Source organism: Crocuta crocuta, unplaced genomic scaffold, assembly GCF_008692635.1.
Source record: "Crocuta crocuta isolate KB4526 unplaced genomic scaffold, BGI_CrCroc_1.0 scaffold346, whole genome shotgun sequence".
NCBI lineage: Eukaryota > Metazoa > Chordata > Mammalia > Carnivora > Hyaenidae > Crocuta > Crocuta crocuta.
In genome coordinates this window covers 1,221,434-1,232,733 of record NW_027527957.1, presented here as the reverse complement: position 1 = coordinate 1,232,733, position 11,300 = coordinate 1,221,434, and the positions used below count along the sequence as shown (strand labels likewise).

The 11,300-nt window shown below is 39.8% G+C and overlaps 1 non-coding gene across 1 annotated transcript; it reads left to right on the top strand.

Annotated features, from left to right (window-relative positions):
• The first annotated feature begins 10,358 nt into the window (after positions 1–10,358).
• Positions 10,359–10,443, top strand: TRNAE-UUC (transfer RNA glutamic acid (anticodon UUC)). Its single transcript has one exon. It is a non-coding gene; the product is annotated as a tRNA-Glu (tRNA).
• Positions 10,444–11,300: the final 857 nt, after the last annotated feature.

Sequence of the window (11,300 nt, the reverse complement as noted above, 5' to 3'; positions counted from 1 at the left end):
AGAGGGAGTAACTAAAGAAATCTTACAAAGTACTTCCATTCCCATGTATTTCTGGTGTAGTGAGACAGACTCCATAACAATTCAATGAATGCTTGCTCTAAATTAAAAAAAAAAAAAAAAACTAGTGGGGCACCTGGGTGACTCAGTCAGTTAAGCACCCAACTCTTGATTTCAGCACAGGTCATGATCTCACTGTCATGAGATGCAGCCCCACATCAGGCTCTGTGCTGGCAGCGTGGGGCCTGCTTGGGATTCTCTCTCCCACTCTGTCCCTGACTCACTTTTGCACTCTCTTTCTCTAAAAATAAATAAATAAACTTAAAAAAAATAAAGACAATTAAAGGAACATGGTTAAGTATGGGATTTGTAAAGGGGAAAAGATAAGAAAGTCACATGCAACAGGCCAGCGTTGCCAGAGCAGGGAAGCTACACTGGAAACAAGTCTGAAACTACTGTGAAGCAAGGGGTAATATTGTAAAGACAGCCTCAGTCTCTCTGCTGTTCTGTAAGCACGGGCTCCCGCCACATGGCATGAGATGTAAGTGCAGAGGATAAAAATAGGAAGCTACTGAATGATTTTTAAATAGAAAAGAGAAGAAATCAAATTGGTTGTTCACTGAAGCACTGTTTGTAGTAGTAAAAAATGGAAGCAAGTTATATGCACATCAATATAGAAATAAGACAAATCATGGCAGCCACCAATAATAGAATACTGTGCAATAGCTAAAAGAATTCTATATGTGCTGTCATTAAAATGTCCAAGACACAGTACATGGAAAAATATATTGTTGAAGAGTATTGTGATCTGGTTTGTGTTTGGGGTTTACATATATGTGTGTGTGTGTGTGTGTTTATAAGCATACACATATACTACATATATACATATACATAGATCAATCAATCTATTGATCATATCTAGAAGGACAATACACAGAGAAACTGGCAAAAGTGAGTAACTCTGGAGAGAAGATTTGGGAGAGAGAGCTTTATGCCCTTCCCAATTGATTGACTTAACTATTTTACCAACAATGTGTTACAAATTCCTTCTACTGTTGGATAATCAAGGACTTGTACATTTTTCATGGGACTCTCATAAGCCTACGGTGTTGGCTGGGGAGGCAGGAAGATCCCTGTGTCCTTTCTGATCCAGGAAATGGAAGTGAATGACTTTCTGAAGTTACATAGCCAGCCAGTGACAGAACATATATCCTGAACATCCTGACGTAAGTGCAGTGCCCTCTAAACTCCTTAAATAACCCAAACTGGAGTAACTCTCCACACACAAAAAAACTCTGGTGAGCTGATAACTACCTGAATAATCCATTCCATGTTCTCCCTGGGTTTTCCTCATCCTCACAGGGGCATCTCACTGTGGTTTACTAAGACTGTTCCACACTACTGAAGCCCTCCCTTTCTTTCTGAATAGACAAAAGTTTCATTTGGTCATCACAAACTATTGCGTATCTGCTATATTCTAGACATTGACAGTATGGTACTGAACATGTCGTTCAACCATGTAATTGACAAATATTGATAAAAAGCTGACCATGCATTTACTGTGGCAGATGTTGACTCTTGATAAATAAAATGCCCCTCATAAAGCTAACATACATAATGTTGAGAAATCGAGTATCTAACCACATAAGTATCTCATTACAGCTGTGATCATTGCTAGGAAGAAATATACAAGATGAGAATCTGACCACATGAGAGACCCAGAAAAATGTCTGAGAAATGACATACAGGCTGAGCATTGACAGAGACGAGGGTAAGGCAATGGCGGGGTAGGTGAGGAGGAAGAAAGAGAACTGTTTGGAAGACCAAATGGGCAAGCCATTTAATAAAAAGCACAAAGAACTAACAGGATGCCACATATGGTTTGATCACAGAGGGTCGGGCGGAGTGGCTGGGACAAGGTAAGTAAGTGGGCTGGAAGCCAGGGTCAGGATTTCTGTTTATATTCCAAGAGCAAAAAGACAACAATTAATGATTTTAAGCAGGGCAGAGGCACGATTAGATGCATATTTTTAGAAGATCAGTCAGACTAGTGTGGATAGACAATGATGGACAGGGCAGGAAAATAAGCAAGAAGATGACATGGAGGCCGCCAACGCAAGAAGGAGACTAGATGAGGGAGGAACAATGAATGTGTCTTCATTCAGCAGCACTAAAAGTTTGAAAGAAATTTTATTAAAAAATAAAACAAAAAAAGAATTTCAATTCTTTATGCTCTCAGATGAGCATCAAGTGGATACAGTTCTGATCTTAGAACAAATTTCTCTGCTTTTTAAAGTTTCAGGGTCTGTCAATCATGGAAGTTTGATTTAAAGTTATCTGTTCAGGGGCACCTAGTTGGTGCAGTCAGTTAAGCCGACTCTTGGTCTCAGCTCAGGTCCAGATCTCACAGTTCATGAGTTTGAGCCCCACATTGGGCCCTGCGCTGATGGCACGGAGCCTGCTTGGGATTCTGTCTCTCCTTTTCTCTGCCCCTCCCCCACTTCCTTTCTCTCTCGAAATAAATATGTTGTATGTAAAAAGAAATAAGTAATAAATAAAATAATCTCTTCCTAAAAGAAATCACCACTGCAGTGATTCTATGTTATTCAGACAGCACCAAACACATTTGTCGTTTAAGGAAATTCCTACCGTTTCTAGACCTGGCTCATAAATCAAGAAGTAGTCATAAGATATAAACCTTATAGTAGTCAGGAGTAGTGATGCAAAACCAGAGTAAAGAGGATGTCGATTTTACCCATGTAAATAAAGAGGGGTATATTTTTTTCTACAATATCAATACAACTTTTTCTGGACAACAGTAACAACAAATAGACCCAACACAAAAAAATAAATATATGCTTTTAATAATACTAAACTAATTCAATGGCAGCAACATGCATTGAGGGAGTTATACTAGATGACTTGATATAAGATCATTTTCTTTTGTACACAATTTGGGTAAATAGCAAAACAATGCATTTTCAAGAGTTGATGGTATCCACAGAGAGAATAATAACGATATTTTGAGTGTTCACTGCATGCCAAGCACTTGATATATTTAATCCCCATTTGATCCTTGTGACCACATTATAAAGTAGGGATGTATTATTACCTTTACTTGAGAGATGAGGAAAAGGAAACTCCCAGAAACAATGTGTCCAAGGTCATAGCCAGGAAAACGTAGGTCTAGGTCTGAGTGCATGATCATGATTCATGTTCCTAATCAGAGCAATTGAGTCAGATATGAGCATGAAAAGGCAGTCAATTCAGAAGTGACTGTGTGATTGAGAGCAAGTTGCCAAATTAAGCCTCGCATCTGAATTCAAGTGTCCTTGGGCAAAGATAATCCACCATTTTTACTATAGCAGTGAACTTTTTGAGGGGAAAAAAATTACCTCCTACACCCTTGAGGAAAATGTAAAATAATATTGAGAGTGGAAGGTACAAATGTAAATCCAGAGTATGTTCATCTTCAAACGAGGGTTTCATTAACTCCCTTCAAGTGCTGTTTGCAATTACCTGAGTTTGAATGTAAATTGCCTAAATGGAAACATAAATTAAATGTCTTTTGATCCCAAAGAAGTTCACATTAGGATATGTATAACTGAAACAGTGTGGTCTTATAAAGACCGTAGATGAGGACTGTGTGTGTTCATTTCCAATTCTTAAGTAATTAGAGCTGGGTTTGCATTTCCGTCACCCCAGGCTGTTTCCGTACTGTGTGGGCGAACTATTCAACACGCTGAACTAATGCTTCACAACGTACGCTTTGGGTGCCAAAGGCCACAGACACCAAGGTTTCTGGTTAAACTGTTGGGAATAAAATGCCAAAATGTCTGGATCCCGAATTGTCTGCTTCTGCCTTTGCTTCATAAGAGAGGAAAGCCCCCCCTTAGCAAAAAGACCAAATTTAGATTGCTGGCCAATCTGTAGATGCACTCTTATTAGACATGGGTTTAAGACTAATTTTCTGCAATTCTTCTGTTCTCACTGGACGCCGTGAGCCTTCTGCACTTATGAATCAAGTTGCCCAAAGTCAAGGAGGCATGCCATTAGTAGGGCTGAGGTTGTCCTGTCTATTTCTCTCACTCAGAAGCCTTGAACATGACAAATGATACAGGGCTACAATAAGTTACTTCTGATGGCAAATTTCAAGCTTATTGTAAACAAAACCGTAACATCCTCTCAGCATCAAGACTCCTGACACACCTAATCTCGGGAAAAAGTGGAGATCAATAGAGTTTTATCTAAAAAGAAGGACAAGATGCAAGACACCATTTAATAATGGGCTGCTAGAGGCGGGAATGCAGCAAATTGTGAGGGTAGATAACAAAGTACTTCCTCTATGTGATTCCCAGAAGTAATTTCAGTGGCCAGGCAGTAAAGGAAAATGTTTTACAAACACTGGAACCTAAGGAAAACAATTTTACTCTGTTTTGCTCAAGAATTCCCTCTGTGGAATTTGCTTCGTGCCAAGGACAATGCTAGACAATGAGAACACCAAGGTTATGTCTCTTTCGCCAGGGAACTCGGACAACTACATGCAACTCTTACAAATAATCCCTTAGTTATACTTAAAATGGTGATGGCAAGCGTGCCGGGTGGCTCAGTTGGTTAAGTGTCTGGCTCCTGATTTCAGCTCTGGTCATGATCTTCCAATTCGTGGGTTCAAGCCCTGCATCAGACTCTGCATTGATGGCAATGGAACCTGGTTCAGATTCTCTGTTTCCCTCTTTCTCTGCCTCCCACCGCCCACACACACACCATCAAAATAAATAAATAAACACTTTTTTTTATAAAATCAAGCGTGGATGGCTTGCCTTCCTTCACAGAGGCCTCCTTCAGCTTTTCTCAAAGTCTGCAGGCATACACGAAAGATCTTTGTAGATCGGTGAATCCTAACATTGGTAAACTGGGATTCTCTTAAAATGGAAACTGGAAAACAATCAGTAACTCTACAACGAAGAAGAACAGAATAGAAGTCTACAAAGGGATTCATAACTTTGTGCCAGTTACTAAATACATTATGTAATACTATTTTTGAAATTTCAGATATGTGCATTGAATTCTAAAATTCTAAAAATTAACCAAACTAGACAACTTAAAACCACCATGAGACACCACCACATACTCAACTGAATGATTAAATTAAGGGAAAAAAAGGGCTCAGTCGGTTAAGTATCCGGCTTCCACTCAGGCCATGGTCTCATGGTTTGTGTGTTCAAGCCCCGCATTGGGCTCTGTGCTGACAGCTCAGAGCCTGGAGCCTGCTTCAGATTCTGTGCCTCCCTGTCTCTCTGGCCCTCCACCACTCACGCTCTGTCTCTGTCTCAATAATAAATAAACATTTAAAAAAAGAAGAAAAAGAAGGGAAAAAAGCAATATCAAGCACTGCCAAAGATGCAGAGCACCTGTCTCTCATATGTTGCTGGTGGGGACACAAAATAAAATAGTAGAGCCCCTCTGAGAAACAGTTTGGATATTTTAAATAATGTTACACATACTCTTACCATATCATCAAGGAATCCTTTTCCCAATACTTGTGTTCACTCAAAATCTTTCAGAAGTGCCAAAAACTAGAAACAACCCAAATGTCCTTTCGTGGGTAAACAGATAAAGACTATAAGACATCCATACAACACAGGACTCCTCAGCCACAAAAAAAGAATGGACTATTGATCTATGCAACAATATGAGCGAATCTCAAACGCATTATGCTAAGCTAGCGTTTCTCCACCTTAGCGCCATGGATGTTTTAGACCAGAGAATTCTTCGTGGTGCGAGGCTGTCCTGTGCATCGTAGGATATTTAACATCCTCTCTGGCCTCATCCCATGAGATCCAAGTAGCACTCTCCCAGGGCTTCCGGTTCTGACAACCAAACCTGTCTCCAAATATGTCAGATATCCTCTGTGGAGAGCAAGGCTGCTCTCTGTTAAGAATGACTGTGTTAAGCAAAAGAATAAGCTTGCATGCTGTATGATTCCATTCGTTTGACATTCTGGAAAAGGCAAAACTATAGGGACAGAAAACAAGAGTGGTGCCAGTTGGTAAGGGTAGGAGGGAGGTTTGACTGTAAGAAATAGCACGAGGAGCATTGAAATAAAGGATCTTGTTCTCTACCCTGATGATGGCGATGCTTTTGTCTTCGCAAAATTCATGGAACTGTCCACCAGAAAACCAGTGAATTTTGCTTTACGTACATTAAAAAATAAATTTTAAAAAGCACGCAAAAACACTTCTTTATCTCTAAAGCAATATATCAACATATTACATAGTTGAAATATGTAAGCTTTAAAAGAATAACATTTAATGGAGCATTAAAGGAGAGTTCTGCATTTTCATGTCAAATGTCAGTGAATCTTTGCAATATAACAAGTGGCTATAACTCATATAAACAATACTACGAAGTTTAAAGTTCTTTATCTAGGGGCGCCTGGGTGGCTTAGCCGGTTAAGCGTCCGACTTTCGCTTAGGTCATGATCTCGCGGTTCGTGGGTTCGAGCCCCGCGTCGGGCTCTGTGCTGAGTGCCAGCTCAGAGCCTGGAGCCTGTTTCGGAGTCTGTATCTCCCTCTCTCTCTGACCCTCCCCTGCTCATGCTGTCTCTCTCTCTCCTAGAAATAAATAAAAATATTAAAAAATAAAATAAAGTTCTTTATCTATGAATAAGTGTGTGTATCTGTACCTATAGAATTGTTTTTAAAGACATTAGAGTAGTTTTCTCACAGTAATCATTTCAATAAAATGAATTTATTGGCTATCTGAAATTCGTTTCGTAATGGAAAGTGGTCTGCCAATAGAGAAAAGAATATTCTTCAGATATTTATACATATAGATATGTACTTATAGTACATCATGTGAAAATGAGAGGATTTTTTTCACCTATACAGACATCTTTACTTCACTTATATACACTTCTCTGTAGCTTCTTATACAGAAAAACCTCAGAAACTGTAAACTAGAGGAGCCATTTGCTTTATGACATAAATTTTTTTCCATTAACTATCAAAGCAGTGCTTTTGTAACTTGGAAATGACAAGGATTCCAGGCATGATTTCCCCTCACCAGGGCATCATAAATTCTGCAGCTCACACACCATTTGCTGAAAAGCAAAGTAAGAATCGTGGCCCTAAAAATAAACAGTAGAAGTAGCAGTAACTATGAAGAAAAAGTTCGAAGCAGAGGCCGGGCTGGGAGATGAGACTAACAGTGTGAGAGCCATAAGGAGACATCAAGACTTTCCCACCACTCCCTGGGGAGAAGTAAAGTACATGATTAGCGCACAAAAGACATTCCGAGCTTGACTCTCAAGACTGCCTTTAACTTATAGACCAATAACCTTAGCTGCCTTTATGCTTGAGCTCTGAACAGGCAATAGTTTGATATGTGGTTGGTAAATGATTGCGAACGCCATTAGTTCTCGATAATAGATAATAGAAATAGCCACATATAGATAATTGAAAATGCCACATATCCAGATAAAGTTATTTTTTAATGCAGAAACAGACATTTGATGGGTATAAGACATTTTTAAAAAGATAGCAAAATAACCCACAAACAGGCAGAATTAGATACGACCTAATGAATTTCATATGACTGGAAATCCCGTGGTAAACTGGCAAATTCAAGTACATTGTTTGTTGACTACAGTTTAAGAGACGACTACGGAGAAATAAGACACACAGACAGCTTACTTCCTCGGGTGCTGAGATGCAAAGAAAAGGCTGGTTTGGGGACCCTACATCCTACTTACACACCTGGGAATTGTAACAAGGATCAGGATAAAACCATGATATAGATTATATAGAGTGCCATGGGTATTTCTGGAATACTGTGTCTTTGGAAAAAGATCTTTGCTATGAAGTTGCTACTGAGGGCTTCCTGTCTCCCCAGGGGTGGGGAGCAGGGAGGGTGAATTTTTTTTAAATTCTCCTTAACAGTTCAGTCTTGTAACACTCACTAAAGGAAGAAAGATTTCTTCAGGACAGAAGCTTTTAAAAATCCCTCCAAAGTGGGTTTCTTTAGCTATTTTTCTTGGTTTACACTGCTGTATTTCTCAGAAACTTAATTCACTCTGAAATTCAAGGTCGGTCATCAACCACTGTAAACCTCAATCACTCGCTCTGTAAAATGAAGGTAACACCACCTAGCCTGCCTGGTGGGAGGATCCGATGACATGATGCGTTCAAGAGACCTTGGGAACTACAAAATACTAATCATATTCAGGGAATTATTTACATAGGCACTAAAAAGTATTCTGTTTATTAATGAGATAGATTCTTGAGATGGAGATCTAGCTTCCAAATATGCAATGTATAGTTTACATAACCTTGTTATATCTCTAACAAATGAAATTCCATGTTTCAAGAATTGGGAGATCAGACACTTTCTTACAGTGGTAGAAGCGGACAGGCGCCTGGGGGCTCAGTCCATTAAGCATCTGACTCTTGATTTCAGCTTACGATCTCGCGGGTTCCTGAGCTGGAGCCCTGCATCAGGTTTTGTGCTAACAGCACAGGGTCTGCTTGAGATTCTCTCTCTGCCTCTCTCTGCCCCTCCTTAGTACTCTGTCTTTCAAAATTAATGCATAAACTTAAAAAAGTGACGGGGCTGGGGGGGAGAAGTAGAATATCATTTGGAATAGATTGTTAATATCATGGCTACATATAGCACGGGACTTGTCAGTTCTCTGAGTCCAATCCCAAACTTCAATTTGTAGATAGCAAAACATATGTAGCATGACAGATCGTGGTTGTCCCTAAAGGCCTCATAAGCTATGGTTTTCCTGTCTGAGATGGTCAGGCGACCAAGCATTTTTAAGAAAGCATGTGTGTACAGGGGCGCCTGGGTGGCTTAGTCGGTTAAGCGTCCGACTTTCGCTTAGGTCGTGATCTCGCGGTTAGTGGATTCGAGCCCCGCGTCGGGCTCTGTGCTGGCTGCCAGCTCAGAGCCTGGAGCCTGTTTCAGTCTGTGACTCCCTCTCTCTCTGACCCTCCCCTGCTCACGCTGTCTCTCTCTCTCTCTCTCCCCTAGAAATAAATAAAAACATTAAAAAAAAAAAAGAAAGCATGTGTGTACAATAATCCAATATCCAATTTACATCTGAAAATGATAACCCTAGGGAAAAACCAACTCTACAGAGTTGAGGAAAGTAGTAGAATTGATTTTTATGACACAGTTTCCCAGGAACTCAGTCCTGGTTGAAAGATGTTCTCTAAATTAGTTGCCCTGTAAGCCAACCTCCACCCCCCAGCAGTGACAATCTTTTTGGCTCCAGTTTTAGCAATGTCTTCAGAGATATTAAAATTCCATTCTAGAGCTACCTGAAAGCTATTCCCAGGACCTGGTCCGTATTACAGGTGAAAGAATACATCAATGACATCGTTTTGGAAACCTTGATAACTATTTTTTTTTATGGGCAGTTAATATTCTGCCACTCAATGGTCAGAATTATTGCCAGAAACCTTAGGACTTAAAAATACAAAGAGAAAAGGGCATCTAGGTGGCTCAGTTGGTTAAGCTTCCCATTTCAGCTCAGGTCATGATCTCATGGTTCGTTAGTTTGAGCTCCACATCAGGCTCACTGCTGTCAATGCAAAGCTTGTTTCCGATCTCCTGTTTTCCCCCCACCCCCCCACCTCTCTGCACCTCCCCTGCACTCTCGTTCTCTCTCAAAATTAAATAAACATTTTGGGGCTCCTAGGTGGCTCAGTCAGTTAAGCCTCTGAAGTCGGTTCACCTCATGATCTCACATTTTGTGGGTTCAAGTCCCGGGTTGGGCTGTGTACTCAGAGCCTAGAACCTGCTTGAGATTATGTGTCTCCCTCTCTCTCTTCCCTTCCTCCACACCCACTCTGTCTCTCTCTTTCGCTCTCAAAAAGAAATAAGCATTTTCTAAAAAGTTGAAATAAACATTTTAAAAAGTTAAAATTAAAAAAAATAAAAATACAAAGAGATCAAGAGAGAGGTTAATATTTGTTCACTTGAATATATGTTTGATATTTTAATTTTTATTTTAATTTTGAATGTATATTTTATATTATATCTATATTTCGTTCCTGGATTCTAGGGCTTTGTTCTGGCATTCTGGGGCCAAAGACTAGTTATCTAGAAAATGTTCTCACACGTTAGCTACTGAAGTGTTTCTTCTTTTGATCCTAGATGCTGGTGGCAAGGTTTGTAGGTAGAACATCCAAGCCAGTAAAGCTTGGTTGAATTTTGCCCAAACGGCTTTGTCACTGTCTTCTTTGAACACTGACACTCTAGGTTGGGTTTAGAGACTTAGAGCCTCTAAGTCACCCAGATGTAAAATGTAAGTGGGTATGTATAGGATAGTTATGAAAAAAAATCTCTTTTGGGGCGCCTGGGTGGCTTAGTCGGTTAAGCGTCTGACTTTCGCTCAGGTCATGATCTCGCGGTTCGTGGGTTCGAGCCCCACGTCGGGCTCTGTGCTGACTGCCAGCTCAGAGCCTGGAGCCTGTTTCAGAGTCTGTCAGTCCCTCTGTCTCTGACCCTCCCCTGCTCACGCTCTCTCTCTCTCTCTCTCCTAGAAATAAATTTAAAAAAAATTTTTTTTTAAAGTCTCTGTATACCTTAGATTTGGACCCATAAACCATAGGAATCATAGCTCAAACTTTGTTCTTGGAATCTCTTGTGAAACCATGAAGCTTCAATTAACACCAAAATTTCTTTGCAGAAACTAAAGAACATTTTCCAGAAATGTTTGAGGACAGAAAATTAAGGGAAAGATTAAGCCCTAGCCTCAGGGGTAGATGGTTCTATTTTAATACTTTTCAGTGCTCTTTATTTACATCTCAGAGTTTTCATTAAATAATTCTTAAATTTACTTTTAAAAAAATAAGATAATGGCACTTGTAGTAAATTGAAATTCATGTTACAATTCCCTAGACAATAAAGGGGGAGGGGTTGCTAAATGGTGTGCCAAGATTTTTGTAACTACTACAAATTGCATATGTTCACGGGATAAACATACTATTTCTCTGATACTTTAATCTCCTTCCTTTCCTTCTCTCCTGCATTCCTCTCTAGTTTCCCTTTCTCTATATCTTCCTTTTTGTTTCAAGTTAAAAATAGCCATTTGGGCCTTTTTTTTCTTTTTTAACAAGGCTAAAATTAGCGGATAAAATCAGGGTAAGCCTGATGTTCTCTGTGCTCTTTCTGCTTTGACAGTTGAATCTCAGATGTCATGAACTAGAACTCACTTTACTTGGGTAATGGAAATACTACATCTCTTAATCTTGACCTTCAAATCCCTCCCTCTTCAGAAAATGCATTTTATGTAA